The following is an 18,587-nucleotide window of genomic DNA, read 5'->3' as shown; positions in this document are numbered from 1 at the left end:
CTGGTGGCCTTCCTCTTCTGGCTTCGGGCCTCCCAAAGAGAAAGGGTCTCCTGGTTCGGATCCAGCGGCTGCAGAGCGGCAGCCCTTGTTGCTGAAACTTTCTTTGGCGGCATGACGAAGGTCGATGCTTGCCGAAGGTGGTCGAAAAGGGTTCACCGGAGGTGGGCGCCAATGTTGGTGACTTGCTCTCAAATGCTTCGGCTTAAGAGCAAGGCAACATAAAGAATGTTAAACGTTAAGGTCCTTCGTCCTTCGGAGCATTATTTCCCTTAGGATATAACGACTTTTGGACGAAAGTTATAGAGAGCATACCTACGTAAATATGACATATAAAAATGAAGAAGAAGTCATACGAAACATGAACAATACGAACCATCAGATATGCTATTATTATTGTATTATTTTTATTTTATTACTATGAATAAGTAAAGATAACAATTTATTACAAGTGTACCTTCGGCTTGAAGGAAGATAAAGAATACAAGTGTGACGCAAAAGCAAATGCCCAGTCAGCGTGAATATTTATAGGCACGAGACGCAGCTCGTGTAAAATTACACTCATGCCCTTTACATTTGCTAATAACTCTATAGTATTCCATCGAGGTTTAAATAGCCTTTTCATCTCTAAGTCGGTTTCCCTTTCTGCTATCATGCCGAAGCCTTCCTGCGCACAGCTTCGGCTTTGCGTTATCCTTCATACTCTATTTGTGCTTCTTCACGCGGTGGTTTCGATTCAAGGCCGAAGGTACCTATTTATGCATTATACTTCCAGAAACATTGTTAAATCATGTTTTTGAGGACCTTCGGAAGTCGAAGGCCCCCAACACCACGCTTAGTCTATTTTTTCCAAAAAGCTTCTCCTGTCCGGAATAATCTACGGTATTACGGACAGTCGATTTAGAATAGTTGTAGATGAACCTTTGGCACCTGTAGAACATATAATCTAGAGCAAACTAGTTAGTCCAATTATTTGTGTTGGGCAATTCAACCTCCAAAATCATTTAGGAAAAAGGTTTGACCCTATTTCCCTTTCAGTTTGCCTCATCCAAAGTAGTTGCGTGCAACACTGTCCTGCGGCAACATACTCGGCTTCAGCAGTGGATAGGGCAACAGAAGTTTGTTTCTTAGAACACCAGGACACCAGGGACCTTCCCAGAAACTGACAAGTCCCTGATGTACTCTTCCTATCAACCTTGCACCCAGCATAGTCGGAATCCGAGTATTCGATTAAGTCAAAGGTAGACCCCTTTGGATACCAGATCCCGAAGCAAGGCGTAAGGACTAAATATCTAAGAATTCGCTTAACGGCCACAAGGTGACACTCCTTGGGGTCGGATTGAAATCTAACACACATGCATACACTTAGCATAATATCCGGTCTACTAGCACAAAGATAAAGTAATGATCCTATCATAGATCGGTATGCCTTTTGATCAACGGACTTACCTCCCGTGTTGAGGTCAAGATGTTCGTCCGTTCCCATCGGTGTCTTTGCGGGCTTTGCATCCTTCATCCCAAACCTCTTGAGGAAATCTTGAGTGTACTTCGTTTGAGAGATGAAGGTTCCTTCTTTGAGTTGCTTCACATGAAAACCAAGGAAGTATTTCAACTCGCCCATCATTGACATCTCAAACTTTTGCATCATCACCCTGCCCAAACTCCTCACAAGACTTTTGATTAGTAGAACCAAATATAATGTCATCGACATATATTTGGCTTACAAAAAGATCACCATTGCAAGTCTTAGTAAAGAGAGTAGGATCAGTTTTCTTAACCTTGAAAGCATTAGTAATAAGGAAATCTCTAAGGCATTCATACTATAACACCTCAGGTGTTACCATGGCTTGAGCACACCTTGGTGCTAAGGACTATGATCACATGTGGTAATAACTTAAGGAGAACATAAGAACCTTGGAGACCATGTGTTAACCAAGATTGCTAATGACCTAAGAAGTATTACTCAAACCTTTGTGCACTTGCTACCTTGGGCAAGAGGAGGAAAACCCTAGACCTCTCTTGAACCCTATCTCCCAAAGCCATGGTTAAGAGGGGGGAGAGAGTGAGCAAATGTGCAAACCATGAGTAATCTTTAACCAAACTTTAAGTAACCTTATAACCAGCAATGGTGGGAAGGAAATATTGCAAAAAGACCCCTGGAGAAACCCCAAATCCATTCCCTGAGTAGAGAGAGAGCTAGAGCTCTCTAATTCTCTCTAAGTTAAAAACTACACCTACACTAAAGATCAACCGTGTTCACCTCGAAGCTGGCACCAAAACCACCTAAGTTCTATACCAAAAATGTGGCATACCACCTAGGGCACCCACTGAAAAAAGCTGAGCCCGAGATCTTGACGTTTGACATGCCTTGGCATGGTTTTTGTCGCGAGGTGGGCAAAGTGACATACCTGATTTGGCGACCGAAGATCTCCCTACCTAGGCCATATCTACCATGGCAACTCACGGATGAGAGACAGCCCTAGGTGCCAGGAAAAGACTCGCGCCGGATTTTTGCCAAGATTCGCACGTTTGCGACTTGGGTGAGCTGTGGAACACGGGCAGAAGAAAAGCTCCACGTGTTCGACGCGCTCTGTGCACGCCAGAGCACGCCCGCGCGCGCCCCGCGTCGCGCCAACGGCCAGCCGACGCCATGGCCCGCGCCCGCGCCTATAAAGCCCGCTCGGGCGTCGACCACACTCTTCCGCGCACGCTCAAACCTCACCGGAGCTCAGCTCACCGTCGTTTGCCCGTGCACGACGTGTCCGCGGCCACCCGAGCCCCTGCCGCCGTAGACCGGCCAGCCCAGCCTTTCCAAACCCCGTCCGACCCTCGGAGACGACTGAGCACATCTCAGTGAAGCTCCCCGAGCGAGGAATCGAAGCCTGCTTCGCCGGAGAGGCCAGTCCACGGTTGCCGGAGTTCACAACCTCGCCGGAGTGCGTGGACCGGGTAATCCACTGAACCATTTTCCGATTCCTTGTGCACACGGTCTCTACGTCACTCCGTGAAGCTCACCGTGCCCTTGGATTGAACCAGATCGCCGTGATTTGGCCGGCACACCCGCCGCCGACGAAGACACCCGCCTGCGCACGTGGACCGAGCGATTCCAGCCACCCCCGCCGTCGAGCCGTACATCGCTGTGACCGCCAGAGCCTCCCCGAACCAACCCCGCCCCTCGCCGGACCTATCTCACCGCCGGTAAGCCGCGCCACCCTTTTCTTTCTTGCGGGTACTGTTTAAACCTAGGGAAGGACCGCGGGGGAGAAGGAAAGAAGTCTGGGGGGTTTTGTGAAATGTCAGAGACTCAAATGAATAGTAGCGCGGGGGTATAACTGTAATACCCAATTTGCAATTTGCTAGAAATAATATAAATGGAGAAACAATTTCTCTTTATGCGAGTTTGACATTTATGTACCATCACATGAGAACACCATATTTAAAAACAAATAACTATTAAGATATATGCTACCAAAATATGCATCATGTTGGGTTTTCATGTGGTGTGCATTCTGTGACAACCTAAAAAATAATAATAATGTGACAAAAAAATATATTAAAAAGTCCAAAAGTGGAATTTAAGTTCTAAAGGAAATTTAGAATTTGGGGAATTGAGAAAAGAGAAGAAATACTATACAAATGAGATAAAATAGATATATAAAATAACTAGATTTGGTTATTTAAATTTAACCTAAATATGAACTCCACAAATATAAACTCAAATTTTGAATTTGAATTTGAAAAGGAAAGAAAAAGAGAAAAGAACTGACTTACCTCGACCTGGGCCAATTCCTCACCACCAGCCCACGCCCACTCCCTCTTCACTTTCGCGTGGTGGGCTGAAACGTGCCCCGCCGGCCCAATTCGTGCGCCCTGGCCACCTATGTCTGCACTCGCGTCAGGCACTGACTTGTGGGCCCCACTCGACAGGGTTGTCATCTTCCCCGTGGCATTCGGCTCAGGTCGTTCGTAACAGGCATCACGCACATCTCGCTCTCCGATGACCGATTCTCCCCCTAAAATCGGACTCCGTTCGCAACCAATCTCCACAAATTTGGCGGTCCGTCGTAACTCCGCGCGATTCGCGGATCCTGGGGACTATAGAAATGAGCGTCGCTGCTCTCGTCCGTCATCCGCCCTGTGTCTATGACTTCCTGGTTGCCGCGCCGCAACTGAAGCCACCGAGAACTCTGGCATCGACCATAGGCGGAAATCTTGCCAGCCGAACTCCTATAAATTTCCACGCGCTCGCCTGGATCGTCGGTGGCCTCGCGGCGGGGGTTTGGCGGCTGGTGATTTTGGAATTCGTCGCCGGAGTGCGCGCTTCTCCGCCTGGCCGCCGTGCGCCGTGACCCTGCAACGTTGGAGAAATTGCGAGCTCGAACCGGCGGGATTTGAGCTCGGGTTGACCTCCGCCGCTGTCGGGATTCCTCCGCGACTGCAGTCGGCCATTGGGCGGATTCGCGAAGGTGGCATTCGAGCGTTCATCGAGAGCAGGTTTCGGCGGGGCGGCTCGGCGTGCGCCGCCATGGGGGCTGAAGCTCCGTCGAGCTCGGATAGCAGTAGGATGAAGGGGTCGTGGAATTCGTCGCCGGTGTTTGAGATTCCGTCGTGACACCACTGTGGCGTGGTCGGAGTCACAATCATCCAGCAATGAGGTAAGATCCCCATTACATGGTCCCTTATTGATCATGGCTCCGCATAGCCTCGTTTCGGTTGGGGTCGAGTCACCAGGACGTGACTGGGAAGCTCGGCCATGGCACCTCCATGGCGTGCAGACCGTCATTGTCATGGCCTGGAGTCTAGAGATGGAAGACAACGGTGGACCATTAGATCATAGATGCACGGCTCCGATCGAATCTGGACGTTGGTTGATGGGGGGGGCGTTGATCAGAATACGTGCGGTCTGGATCGGATCTTAGCGTACCAGTTCACTGGGTTGATCTAGAGCGTTGGCGGTTGATCGGACGGATCGGGTGATGGGGTGATGGGCACCGTCGGATCTGGATCCGAGGAACCACACTGTGTACCGATTCATTAAGGGAGTAGATCTAATCCTGGTCACACAATTTGAATCCAGCGGCCCAGAACTCACCATACCCATTCAGCTGGCTAGCTTTATAAAATAGCCCCTGTCCTTTTATCAAATCAACCCGCGGTTGTGCTTTGAGTCTTGCGGATTCTTGCGCCAGAGACCCTACCGTTTCTAGTATTTGGCGCCCAGTCCAGAGCCTATTTAAATTGATTAAATGAATTAGAAATTGGATTTTTAATATGAAAATAAACCCTAGAACTTGTTTATTCCATAGAAAATGCATATGAACCCCAAATTACTCCATTCCAGTTCCTAAAATTTTATAATTTTATTCTCTACCACTTAGTGTCTCTGTTTTGACATGAAAACAGTTAGAAAATTAATTTCTCATCTAATCCTATTTTAATCACATTAAACCTTAGGAAATTCATAACTTAAAATCTATAACTCCAAAAATTATGATTCCTGTTCCTAGAATTCTATTTTAATATGTAGATTATTACTGTGTATTTTGTTTATATGTTTGATGTGATGTTCATTTTGCCTATACCATGTTTGTCTGTATTGCTACGTTTAGCAGTGAGGACACGTGTCATCTGAAGAGCAAGTTGGTACCTGGAATCTCAAGTGCCAGGCAAGTTGTGCCCTTGATCACTTCTTTTTACCCAGCCATGTTCTAATTAATCATAATGATCTGCATAGGTTAATTTTGATGGGACCCTATAGGTTACCCTAGTTTGATTATCTTTATACCTTGTTACCACTGAACTTTTTGGGTAGTACTTGCTAGTGCTTTATGTGGTTTTGGGTATGAAGATACAATATTCATATCATCTACTAACTGTTAAAAAAAACTTGAACAAAACTTTGATTCCCAAAACCAAGTGAGAAACTAAAATTCTACACCAAACCTATTATATCCCTTATCTTACAAATCTCGAGGACGAGATTATTTTTAAGGGGGTAGGATTTGTAATACCCAATTTGCAATTTGCTAGAAATAATATAAATGGAGAAACAATTTCTCTTTATGCGAGTTTGACATTTATGTACCATCACATGAGAACACCATATTTAAAAACAAATAACTATTAAGATATATGCTACCAAAATATGCATCATGTTGGGTTTTCATGTGGTGTGCATTCTGTGACAACCTAAAAAAAATAATAATGTGACAAAAAAATATATTAAAAAGTCCAAAAGTGGAATTTAAGTTCTAAAGGAAATTTAGAATTTGGGGAATTGAGAAAAGAGAAGAAATACTATACAAATGAGATAAAATAGATATATAAAATAACTAGATTTGGTTATTTAAATTTAACCTAAATATGAACTCCACAAATATAAACTCAAATTTTGAATTTGAATTTGAAAAGGAAAGAAAAAGAGAAAAGAACTGACTTACCTCGACCTGGGCCAATTCCTCACCACCAGCCCACGCCCACTCCCTCTTCACTTTCGCGTGGTGGGCTGAAACGTGCCCCGCCGGCCCAATTCGTGCGCCCTGGCCACCTATGTCTGCACTCGCGTCAAGCACTGACTTGTGGGCCCCACTCGACAGGGTTGTCATCTTCCCCGTGGCATTCGGCTCAAGTCGTTCGTAACAGGCATCACACACATCTCGCTCTCCGATGACCGATTCTCCCCCTAAAATCGGACTCTGTTCGCAACCAATCTCCACAAATTTGGCGGTCCGTCGTAACTCCGCGCGATTCGCGGATCCTGGGGACTATAGAAATGAGCGTCGCTGCTCTCGTCCGTCATCCGCCCTGTGTCTATGACTTCCTGGTTGTCGCGCCGCAACTGAAGCCACCGAGAACTCTGGCATCGACCATAGGCGGAAATCTTGCCAGCCGAACTCCTATAAATTTCCACGCGCTCGCCTGGATCGTCGGTGGCCTCGCGGCGGGGGTTTGGCGGCTGGTGATTTTGGAATTCGTCGCCGGAGTGCGCGCTTCTCCGCCTGGCCGCCGTGCGCCGTGACCCTGCAACGTTGGAGAAATTGCGAGCTCGAACCGGCGGGATTTGAGCTCGGGTTGACCTCCGCCGCTGTCGGGATTCCTCCGCGACTGCAGTCGGCCATTGGGCGGATTCGCGAAGGTGGCATTCGAGCGTTCATCGAGAGCAGGTTTCGGCGGGACGGCTCGGCGTGCGCCGCCATGGGGGCTGAAGCTCCGTCGAGCTCGGATAGCAGTAGGATGAAGGGGTCGTGGAATTCGTCGCCGGTGTTTGAGATTCCGTCGTGACACCACTGTGGCGTGGTCGGAGTCACAATCATCCAGCAATGAGGTAAGATCCCCATTACATGGTCCCTTATTGATCATGGCTCCGCATAGCCTCGTTTCGGTTGGGGTCGAGTCACCAGGACGTGACTGGGAAGCTCGGCCATGGCACCTCCATGGCGTGCAGACCGTCATTGTCATGGCCTGGAGTCTAGAGATGGAAGACAACGGTGGACCATTAGATCATAGATGCACGGCTCCGATCGAATCTGGACGTTGGTTGATGAGGGGGCGTTGATCAGAATACGTGCGGTCTGGATCGGATCTTAGCGTACCAGTTCACTGGGTTGATCTAGAGCGTTGGCGGTTGATTGGACGGATCGGGTGATGGGGTGATGGGCACCGTCGGATCTGGATCCGAGGAACCACACTGCGTACCGATTCATTAAGGGAGTAGATCTAATCCTGGTCACACGATTTGAATCCAGCGGCCCAGAACTCACCATACCCATTCAGCTGGCTAGCTTTATAAAATAGCCCCTGTCCTTTTATCAAATCAACCCGCGGTTGTGCTTTGAGTCTTGCGGATTCTTGCGCCAGAGACCCTACCGTTTCTAGTATTTGGCGCCCAGTCCAGAGCCTATTTAAATTGATTAAATGAATTAGAAATTGGATTTTTAATATGAAAATAAACCCTAGAACTTGTTTATTCCATAGAAAATGCATATGAACCCCAAATTACTCCATTCCAGTTCCTAAAATTTTATAATTTTATTCTCTACCACTTAGTGTCTCTGTTTTGACATGAAAACAGTTAGAAAATTAATTTCTCATCTAATCCTATTTTAATCACATTAAACCTTAGGAAATTCATAACTTAAAATCTATAACTCCAAAAATTATGATTCCTGTTCCTAGAATTCTATTTTAATATGTAGATTATTACTGTGTATTTTGTTTATATGTTTGATGTGATGTTCATTTTGCCTATACCATGTTTGTCTATATTGCTACGTTTAGCAGTGAGGACACGTGTCATCTGAAGAGCAAGTTGGTACCTGGAATCTCAAGTGCCAGGCAAGTTGTGCCCTTGATCACTTCTTTTTACCCAGCCATGTTCTAATTAATCATAATGATCTGCATAGGTTAATTTTGATGGGACCCAATAGGTTACCCTAGTTTGATTATCTTTATACCTTGTTACCACTGAACTTTTTGGGTAGTACTTGCTAGTGCTTTATGTGGTTTTGGGTATGAAGATACATTACTCATGATTATACTTTTGTTATCCGTTGTTATTTATCGTTCATGATAAGATCATTATGTTAATTGGAACATGGAGCGACCACCCGGGAAAACAGTGCTACCACAAGGGTATAATGGGACGCCCTTGGCTGATTAATTAGGAAAGCTAGTGGAGGACTACCTTACCCGAAAGGGGCAAGGGCAGTAGGGGAGTGGTCAGTGTAGGGAGACCCTCGGGAGGATTTTGCTGCGATGGCGGTCCTGCAAGGGAATTCCTGCATTGGAGCTTCCTATAAACTGTAGCGGGTTTTCTGAAGCTAGTGGAACTTTGTAAAGGCCTCGTAGTGTTACCCTGCCTCGCCTCCTCGGTAGAGGTGTACGGGAAGTCGCGATCCCTTGGCAGATGGGTAACATGACTTGTGGGTAAAGATGCGCCACCTCTGCAGAGTGTAAAACTAGTATACTAGCCGTGCTCACGGTCATGAGCAGCTCGGACCCTCACATGATTAAATTATGGAACCTAAACTCAATTTGTCATATGCATTGCATCGCAGGTGAGGTTGTTACTTTTGTTCTACTATTTAATTGGGTTGGTATTTACTTATACTTAGTAATTGCTAATAAAATTTTGACCAACTTTAAAAGCAATGCTCAGCTCTAACCATCCTCTTTGGTAAGCCTTACACTTCACATGAGCTCCCACCTTTGGCGAGTTCATGCACATTATTCCCCACAACTTGTTGAGCGATGAACGTATGTGAGCTCACTCTTGCTGTCTCACACCCCCCCCACAGGTCAAGAGCAGGTACCACAGGATGAGGCGCTTGGAGGATGCTGCGATGTGTTCGTGAGTGGTCTAGGTCGTCGTCTCCCAGTCAACTTTGGTTTGCTGGACCGTTGTCTCCTTATAATGTAATTATTTATTTTGTATAGAACTCCTGTTATATAGTAAAGATGTGACATTCGATCCTGTGCCATGATTCATCATATGTGTGAGACTTGGTCCCAGCACACCTGGTGATTATGTTTACGCCCGGGCTTTGGACCCCTAAAACCCGGGTGTTACAATAACTGAGAGAGTTAGTTTGGGAATACCCCAGGGTACTCGGTGTAAACTGCTTTTCCAGGAAACCTTTAATAATCTGATTTTAAATTTGAATAGAAACTTGAATAATTCATAACTTCTGTTTAGTTCATCCAAATTTGCTCAAACCAATTTTGTCAGACTCTAAATAATGTAAACTACTTAGGAAAAATATAAAACCCCTATGTACTACAGAAAACTTTAGGGTTCTGATTTAATTATGGTTTTAACCAAAAGCTAAATAATAGGGATAAAAATAGTTGCACTATTTGGCTAGGATTAGAAAAATTTGGAGAAGTTTATATCCACCTACTGACCTGTTTAAAAATGCTAAACTTCTCTGTCCAACCCATTAAGCTAGTTTTTGCCATTAAATTTACAAAATGCTTAAGGTTAGGAAAAATAGAAAATCACAACTAAATGACCATCCCTTAACTTTCTGTGACTTTTTTTGCACAGAAGACTATTATTACTGTTAAATGCCAACAAAAATAACCCTTAGGGCAGAACCCAACCCTAATTGAGAGATGTAGTGCAAAGTGGCCCATTTTACACAACTGTTGTCATTTTTGTCTAAAGCATAGCCTTTCTATTTTAAACCCCAAATTCCTAGAATAGGCTATAATGACCCTTGGCAACCCACTGTAATTTTTACAGAATTTTTGGAAAATATTAGACCACTGTTGTAGTTCAAACCTACACTAGAAACCCTAAATAGGAAATAAAGAAAGGGAAAAATGAATAAGAGGAACTAGTGTCATCCTAAAACCCTTATTAACTTGTCCACTGAAATATATAGAGGCAATACAAATTCCCTATGCCTATCCCTAGCAAAACCTAAACCTAGAAGTGATAAGCATCAACCATTAAAAGCCACATATGACCCGGAAACCCTAAGTTACTCATTAACTTAGTTTTTCTTCTCTTAGCATAATGTTATTAAATCCTGCATAATCATGACATACATGTTCATTGCATTTCGATAGACTGTAACCTTGCTGACGGAGAGTATGTCCTCGTGCCGGAGCAAGGAGCTGCTCAGGAGGTAGCCCCAGATCCAGCACCAGAGCCTGCACCAGAGGACCTGCCTGCCACTGCTTTGGAAGGCAAGCCCCGGTTTTATGCATAACCTGTTATTTATGCTATTTTACTATACTTAATGATTGTAGGATTGATTGTGCACTTAAGTGTAGGAGTTGTTTGAAACCCTAGTTGCATGATCTCAGGAACCCCATTGAGATGAATACTAGTATGCTAAGTCGAGTAGCTGCTTTATTAATCAGGATCTCGGTAGAAGTCGAGTGATTTTTCTAGCACTCGCGCGAGGTCAGGAATTAGCTGTATCCACTTTCTTATCATATTGATGTTGGTTTGTGGGCAACAATCCATGGGGATTGGTTGTCCACGGGATGAAAATTTGAATAAGGATTAAGGTGTGGTACCGTGAGTCAAGCGTTTGAACGTACTAAACACATACCGAGAAATATGGTAAATCGGTAAGCCTAGTACCTGATTGAACCTGGCAGTAGACTTTGCCCCTCACGCGACCTGAGACGTGGTCTCCCATTCCGGTTATGGTGGGTACAAGTGCGGTCACTGCACGACGGCAGTCGGGGTCAGTGAGGCATTGTACGCCAAGGCGGTGAGCCCTGATCTGCTGACGGGGAATCGATGGGGACGGTTGATGTGTGTGGGGACGGAGTGCCCCTACATGTCGTGTGTTTAGGTTTATCTTGCAAGGTTTAAAAACTCGATTCGAATCGTCTGCTTCTCGCAGCTAATGAGACTGCTTGATCCATGCTGCTACATTGAGTAACAAGTGGAATTATGATGAGATGATACCAAATGTTGATTGCTAAAAATGTTTGCTACCATGTATGAGTAGATAGTACATCTTTAGCCTTAAGAGAGTCACACTTAATTTGATAAGGTTAAAAACTTGATTTAGAAACCCAGCTAGTGCTTTTGGCAACCAAACCCCACAGCCAAACATCTGCATGTCTAGAGGTAGAGGAGTAGACTCCTCACACCGGGTAAGTCTAGCTGAGTATTAGTATACTCAGCCTTGCTTGTGGCATAATTTTATAGGTTCTCTGGAGGACATGGTTGCTGGAGTGACTTGGCCGTCCATCTTGCCACCGGGTTGGACTGTCGAGTGGGACCCTACCTCGGCTGAGGAGGAGCATGAGGAGTGATGGGACAGGCTTCCCCATCTCTCTGTTTATTTACCGTTAGTTTTATTCCGCTGCACTTCGAACAATGATGACTACTTTTGCAAAACTCTGATGGTGATGTAATAATTTTAATACTCTTACATGCATGGTTTTATGCTTTATTGTATTTGCTATGTGACTCACCATCGAGTGAGATTGTGGTACTTGATCCTGTCAGTGGCCGTGTCGGACTAGATCCGAGGGATTGACGGGTTATTCCCATTTAAGTGTGGTCTAGCCTCTAAGGCGGGGCTTAGGCACTTAAGTTGGAATAATTCGGGCAGTTCCGCCACACATACCATGCTCTTAGGGCTTGCTTAAGTCCATAGAGTGCCTTAGAGAGCTTGTAGACGTGGTCGGGATACCTGTCATCCTTAAAGCCAAGGGGTTGTTCCACGTATACCTCCTCCTTGATTGGTCCATTGAGGAAAGCACTCTTCACGTCCATTTGAAAAATCATAAAGGAGTGGTGAGCAGCATAGGCCAATAAAATCCGAATTGATTCTAACCTAGCCACAGGAGCAAAAGTCTCCTCAAAATCAAAACCTGCGACTTGGGCATAACCTTTTGCCATAAGTCGAGCCTTGTTTCTTGTCACCACACCGTGCTCATCTTGCTTGTTGCAGAACACCCACTTGGTTCCCACAACATTTTGCTTTGGACATGGCACCAGGCTCCATACTTCATTTCGTTTGAAGTTGTTGAGCTCTTCCTGCATGGCCAACACCCAGTCCGGATCCTGCAAGGCTTCTTCTACCCTGAAAGGCTCAATAGAAGAAACAAACGAGTAATGCTCACAAAAACTAGCTAGACATGAGCGAGTTGTTACTCCCTTGCTAATATCACCCAGAATTTGATCCACTGGATGATTTCTTTGGATTGTTGACCGGACTTGAGTTGGAGAAATTTGTGAAGCTTCTTCCTCCTTATCCTGTTCTTCATGTGCTCCCCCTTGATCCTGCCCTTCTTCTTGAGGTACCTGTTCATCGTCTTGAGTTGGGGGATGCACTAACATTGATGAAGAAGGTTGATCTTGCTCTTGTGATTCCTATGGTCGCACATCACCTATCGACATTATACATATTGCGGTCGTCGGAACTTCATCTTTGTCTACATCATCAAGATCAACCTGCTCTCTTGGAGAGCCATTAGTTTCATCAAATACAACGTCACTAGAGACTTCAACTAATACTGATGATTTGTTAAAGACCCTATACGCTTTTGTATTTGAGTCATACCCTAGTAAAAACCCTTCTACAGCTTTGGGAGCAAACTTCGAATGTCTACCTTTCTTTACCAAGATGTAGCACTTGCTCCCAAATACACGAAAATAAGAAACATTAGGTTTGTTACCAGTTAAGAGTTCATATGATGTCTTCTTGAGGAGGCGATGGAGGTAGAGCCAGTTTATGGCATGGCAGGTTGTATTCACAGCTTCCGACCAAAACCGCTCAGGCATCTTGTATTCGCCAAGCATAGTCCTTGCCATATCAATTAGTGTCCTGTCCTTCCTCTCTACCACACTGAAAGGGAAATAGGGCCAAACCTTTTCCTAAATGATTTTGGCGGTTGAATTGCCCAACACAAGTAATTGGACTAACTAGTTTGCTCTAGATTATACATTCTACAGGTGTCAAAGGTTCAACACAAACCAATAAAAAGAACAGGTTAGGGTTCAAAAGAAAGGAGCAAAAAGGAAACCGAAGTGTTCCCTGGTCTGGCGCACCGGACTGTTCGGTGCACCACCGGACAGTGTCTGGTGCACCAGGGGCCGTACACTCCAACCCCTCGGCTTCGGGTTTCCCAGGCGCAGCTCCGCTATAATTCACCGGACTGTCCGGTGCACCACCGGAGCAACGACTATCTACGCGCAACGGTTGACTCTGATGGATGAACATTGTAGCACAGTAACGCGGTAGAAGTCAGAGCAGAAGGTTATAGGGACACCGGACTGTCCGGTGCCGCATGAGGACAAAGCCCCCAACGGTCGACCAGCTCCAAGCCCTAACGACAGGGTGACATGGCGGCGCACCGGACACTGTCCGGTGGCGCACCAGACACTGTCCGGTGGCGCACCGGACTGTTCGGTGCGCCCATCGCCAGCAGCCCTCTCCAACGGCTACAATTTGGTTGGTGGCTATAAATACCACCCCAACCGATCACTTCAAGGTGTGGGAGCCCAAGCAATATTCCAAGTCATAGTTGACATATCCACGCCCTCCCAACCACCTCTATTCATTGATCCATCCTATACATAAGATTTAGACCACTTCAACCTACACAAGTGCCACAAAAGAGAGAGCAAGCAAAACAAAGCTTCTCGTGTGAGTTTAGCAATAGTGCCTTGTGAGATTCATCGAGAGAAAGTGTGTGCTACATCTTGTGATCATTTGTGCGTGGAGTTTTGACTCCCATTGAACTTCCTCCAAAGTTTTGGAGACTTGTAAAGCTAGCAAGAGACACCTAAGAGTTTGGTGATCCTTGCGGGGTCTTAAGTGATCCTTGAGAAGAAGGAGAGCTCGCCGGTCTTGGTGATCGGTGGAGAGAGGGAAAGGGTTGAAAGAGACCCGTTCTTAGTGGACTCCTCAACGGGGACTAGGCCTTCGAGGGCCGAACCTCGGGAAAACAAATCACCCGTGTCTCTTGTGTTTATTGTTTGTGATTTATTTGTTCTCTCCCCTTCTAAGTTCTCTTGCGCTACTCTTTGCTAATATTATTTTGCGTTGCTTCAAGGTAAATTCACATTTAGAGAAGCAACTCCTTGCAAGAAAGAACTTGTGTTTCTCCTCTTCTTATCTAAGCCCTCTTGCATTATTCTCCTCTCACATTTCTAGTAGTATTGCTATTGATTAAATTCTGCACTCTTTGAAAACAATACTCGTTGCAAGCAAAGGACTTAGTTTTGTACTCCGATAATTGTGAATCTTGTTCTAACCACTAATCAAGGGATCTAGTTTTGTTTTAGAGTTATAATTTTCAGGTTTCGCCTATCCACCCCCCTCTAGGCGACTTTCAATTGGTATCAGAGGTAGGCACTTCATATTGAGTCTAACAACTCGAAGTGATGGCTCGAAGAAGTTCCCAAAAGAACAAGAAGACAACCCCGAAGGAGGTAACTCTTGAGATATTACTTCCCAATTGTTCTAATTATGATTCTTGGTCTACTAGGGTGATAAATGCTTTTAGAACTGTAGATCCACAATTTGAACAAATTTTAGACAAGAGTATCTATTCTTCTAGCTATGATAGGAAAAATGCTTCCGAGGAAGATCAAAGATGTATACGCTTAAACTATCTAGCTTATGACATCTTAAGTAATTCTCTTAGCAAAGAAGATTATCGTGCCTTCATAATGAATTATAATGAATCTATTCATGATGCGCATGATATTTGGACTAGAATTAAAAATAAATTTGATGAGTCCAAACACGATGGTTCATTTTGTGCTTCTACTTTCTTTGGTCCTTGTGAAACTAACCCTTTGAAGGAAGAAGAAAATGAACGATGGAGACCAAACGATGAATCCACCTCTCCAAAAGGTTTGTCTTCCAATTTCGATTCCCACATATGTTGTGTGGCTAATGAAAATGATAGTGGAAGCACAAATGAGGATGAGGAGGATGAAAGAAGCTTCATGCAACTCTACGCTCATCTAAGCCTAGAAGATAAGGCGGTCATGCTCAAACTTCTAAAAAGAGCGAGAGAGCAAAGCGAAGCTCGTCAAATGCTAGAAGATATTCTCCCCATAAAAATGCTAAGCTTTGACGAGTTGACTAAAGAACATGAGGAGCTAAAGTGCTCTCATGTTGATTTGGTCCAAAGGTATGAAACTATTTCAATTGAGCAAGATAACTCCTTACATTGTATCGCTCAACTAGTAAATAGGAATGCCTTGCTCAAGGACCAAGTAGAAAAGCTAAAAGTTGAAAATCTAGCTTTTCAAGAAAAATATGATATGCTTCTATGTTCTAATGAAAATCTTATGGATGATCATATCATTTTAAATATTGCTCATGTGGTTGTGATAGAAAACTTAAAATCCCAACAACCTCACTCATGCACATGTATTCAAATTAAAACTATTTTACCATGTGCTAATGCTTGTTGTCCATTGACAAGCAAATCCTCCTTTGAGCTAGAATTTTTAGGAACAAAAGATGATACATGTCAAGAGCTCAAAGAAGAAAATGAGAGGCTAAAGATGAGCTTGACACAACTAAAAAGGAAGTGCACTGCTCAACCTTCTCAAGATAATCGTGATCACAAGGTGAAGAAGCTTGAGACGGGAACAACCGTGGCATGCACTAAATCCCTTGAAGAAAATGTCAAGGACTTGAGGATTGCCAAGAGGAAGGAACAAAAGAAGAAAATCAATACCTCTGCCAAAAGCCTCAACCATGCCTCCATGCAAGGTAACATCCAAGGTAATGATCAAGCCACACTTCACACTAAGAGAAGTAAAAAGTGTAGTGAATGCTTTGAAAAGGGACACTCGATTAGGTCATGTCCCTATATTAAAAATGGCTTGATTATTAACAAGGATGATAAACTTTGTTTCAAATGCTCAAAGAAGGGACACTTAATTAAGTCTTGTCCCCATTTGAAACAAAAAGGCATAATGTTAGAAAAGAAAATATTAACTAACCATGTAGAAAGCAAAAAACAAGGAAAGAAGAAATCTTCAAGACTTGAAGATCACCTTTGCTACATATGCCGAAAGAAGGGACATCAATGCAAGGATTGTCCCATTGGTAACTATCCCACTTCTAGATTGTCAATTATTTCACATGTAACTAGGCAACCCAAAATTGCAACTTGTGCTAGAAAGGTAATGAGTTTACCAAGTGCTAACACAAAGGACTTTTGGGTTCCTAGATCTTTATTGACTAACCTTGATGGACCCATCAAGCGATGGGTACCAAAATATGCTTGACAAGCTTTGCAGGAGAAGGAGATGATATGAAGCTTTGGGGTGCTTGAGAGAGTCAATTCAATTCATATTAACTCAAGCTATCAATCTTCAATGATTTATATATCCAAGATTGACTCAAAGTTGTTTTGAATTATTATGTCTAAAACTCATATCATCTCAGGGAAGATATTGATGTTGTAGGAAATAAAGAATTATCCTGTGCGGAAAAATCAAGGCCTACAACATGGAGGAAAGCCAAAGGATGGTAACATTTATGTTTTTAAGTGTAAGTATCTTAAATTATCATTTCATGTGTCTTGTGTAGTCACATAGAAAAAGGAAGCAATCCAAATGTTTTTAAATTATGTCACCATTCTTTGAAGAAATTCCTCTCATATGGTAGATTGCATATTTATCAATTCTATATTATGACAATCTACATACTTTAAATTGTTTTAACTACCTTATGGCATGATCTACATTAATCATCCCTTTATTGCCATAGTCTAGACATAAAGACATATTCCAAGTTCTTAAAAGATTAAAGTGTCATATAAGGAATTCAAATCCCTAGGGCACTTCTAAAGGGAATATCTCTTTATGACTAGACCCGTGAGACTAATGCTTTTGTCCATCTAACCTAAGTAGTCTCTCGTATAGAGAATAAGTTTCTCTATGGAAATGCGTAATCTAACATGAAAAGAAAAATCAAATCCAATGATTTATGTTGTATTTCTTCTTGCTTAATTTGGATATGATTCTTCTACGTTCATCGCTCTCCATGTTATGACTTAGATTTATTCCCATAATCTTAAAGAATTAACTATGCTTGTTTTATAAGTTAAAATAAGCATACATCATGGAATAATCTAGTTCATATTATAAAGTTTCCGTGCTTCAGTAATCCACTTTTCATTCCTTGTCAAAAACGATTACGAAAAGGGAAACTAGTGCTTGTGTTACTAATGATATATCTCTTGAGCTTACTTATGAAAATCTACAAGAGAGTAAGTGCAAGCCACAAGCCTCAAGGGTTACTCTTCACCCAAAGGAAGAAAGGTAAAAGCAAAGGTATGGGAACTTATCTTCTTAAACAAATATAGTTCCCATCAATGGTTATTTACTCTAACTTATCATATTCTACCTATGTGAAGAATAGATTCTTTATTGGACTTAAACCAGCTAGATGTGCATTCAATCTAGTTCTCATAAATGCACTTGTCCATTAGAATCTAATTCATGCCTTTGCTAGATCTGTCCTCATATTGATATGCTTTTAAGTTATGATAATAAATTCAATATGAAGAAGTAAATTTCCTATGATTGATCAAAATGTTTCAAAGGTGCATATTCTTCTTTTCTAATGATGTGCACTAATGTTAAGGATTCTTACTTCATGTCTTTGTAACTTATGGATGATGAATTGTTTATATTTCTAAAGAAATCATCCTTCATCATATGCTCCCTTGTGCTATTAACATCTCACTTGAGTATTTTCAATAAGTTTGGAAGGAAAAAGAGACAACTACAAAGGGAGGACACTCAAATGAAAGAGGAAGACATCAAGAACAACAACACCTACTTGGACAATAAGATCTTCAAAACAATCAATGGTGTGGTTGTAAGCATTCTAAATCTTTTTCATTGTGAGAATACTAGTCATAAGTTGTTTATGAAAGGTAAATGTGCCCTTGGGCCATTTCTATAATGTTTTGGTGATTAAGTGTCCAACACATAGTGAGTGAGATATTATGTGCCAAACAAGCAAAAGGTGCAAATCATGTAACAAGGTATGTTTCTAGACTTAGTACATTGTTTTGAGTACTAACACATATTGTCTAAGTGCTAGAAACAGAGAAAAGAAATGCAAAAGACTTGG

Source organism: Zea mays, chromosome 2 (assembly GCF_902167145.1).
Source record: "Zea mays cultivar B73 chromosome 2, Zm-B73-REFERENCE-NAM-5.0, whole genome shotgun sequence".
NCBI classification, from domain to species: Eukaryota; Viridiplantae; Streptophyta; class Magnoliopsida; order Poales; family Poaceae; genus Zea; species Zea mays.
The sequence above is the reverse complement of the archived record's forward strand: the minus strand, read 5'-3'. Positions refer to the sequence as shown.